Below are 1,831 nucleotides of genomic sequence, written 5' to 3' on the forward strand. Positions count from 1 at the left end.
ATTCACAATTATTCAGTAGAAATTTAGCATAGATATAATATGTTAATTGTTATTTGCTTAAGATTGAAACGTATTCTTTTGAAAGATAATCTGTGAGTTACACTTATCCTAGTATAGAGAGTAAATTACAAGCCAAACAATTCACCTATTTAATTTTTAGCATATTTCAGTGCCACTTAAATTTCAACTTGAATTATATTTTTGAATTTAGTTAAATGATTCATTTTAATATGAAAAATATAAAGGAATAATTTAAAAATTGGAAATGAAGTACAATGTCGCAAGATTTGAAACATGTAGAAGACAACATTGGCAAAGATTGCCCCTCAGAAATAGTTAATAGTTAACTTCAGACAATTTGTGAAAAGTAAAGATGAAATATTGTACTACAAATTTCTACTTAGTGAGGAAATTACAAAACAGATATGATAGAGATTGTATTTTTGCAATATACACTAAAGAATAATTAAATAAAGTTAAAAAATTAATAGGCAAATTATTCATAACTGAATGAAGGAAAATAGACTAAACTGAATAATACTATTCTCCAAAGAATTTCTAAATTCAAGAATTATTGATGAAATCATAAATATGTATAACTTAACTAAAAAATATTAACAATTTGTCATTAACATTAAACAGCTTATGCTTGATAAAAAGTAATTACAAACAAAATCTTATAATTAAGATGTTGATGACACTAGTATGTAAATATGTATGAGAAAAATATTAATAATTAATAGTTCAAACACGTCTTTTTTATGTATTAAGTACAGGGTCTATAGGGTCTCATTACACAGATCAGACTCTTAATGATCTTCCTGTTTTCAGCCTCCCAAGTGCTGGGATTACAGGTGTGCACCACTATGCCCAGTCTCAATTGTCATCTCAGCATGCCCAGGGGTGGGGCTGGCATGGCATGTGGGTCAAATAGGTCTTAGAAACAGACACGTTCACAATAAATGCAAGCATAAAAAGAAAAAGTTAATCATTTATTAGCATAGAAATGAAAAAGAAAATACTATGTTTTTCATTTAATACTTAAACTTATAAAATACTGAAACTTGATTTTTGACAAATGTGGGAAAAATAATTTACTTTTGAAAATCAGAAAAAGAAAGTTTAAGCTATGCCAATCCATTTATAAACAGATGAGGTACCAATAGTTAGAAATGATTGATATATAATAATAAAATACACATACATACTAATATAAATTTTAAGACTTTAACACATTTTTAAAGGTACTATCCTAATATATGTTTTCATTACATATATAGAAAAAAAATGCCCATTTTTCACTCTGGGAGTTCAAGCTAAGGAAATAGACTTAAACCTAAGGGATTCTCAAATATAACTTGCATAAAATAGTAAGAAAAATAGAAAGATAAACTGAATAATAGTTCACTGATAATACCCATCACAGAGAAATATTGATCTTGTTTTAAATAATATATCATAACACAGTACTATAAAATGGGAAAAAAATCTGTTTGGAAAAACTGTAAGAAAGTTTTATGGTTTTTTTATTCAAACAGATCTCAAATAAATCTATTCACAGAAAAATAATAGTTTACTACGTTATCACTAGTCCGCTTGAGGTATCTGTGTCATACATTGGAGTGTACACAGGGTTTTGGGAAAATCAATTGCTGTTCATCTGCCAAATCGGACCCTTTCCAGAACTATTTTGTCCATTTTTTTTCTATTCTTTGTATTTGGTACAGGGTCTCAGTATGCATCTTGGACTCATGGTGATCCTCCTGCTTTCATCCTCCCAGTCTTGAAATCACAGCATCTGCCACCACGCAGGGACTCTGTCATCGGCTCA

The sequence above is a fragment of the Octodon degus genome, unplaced genomic scaffold (genome assembly GCF_000260255.1).
Source record: "Octodon degus isolate 3935 unplaced genomic scaffold, OctDeg1.0 scaffold00066, whole genome shotgun sequence".
Lineage (NCBI taxonomy): Eukaryota > Metazoa > Chordata > Mammalia > Rodentia > Octodontidae > Octodon > Octodon degus.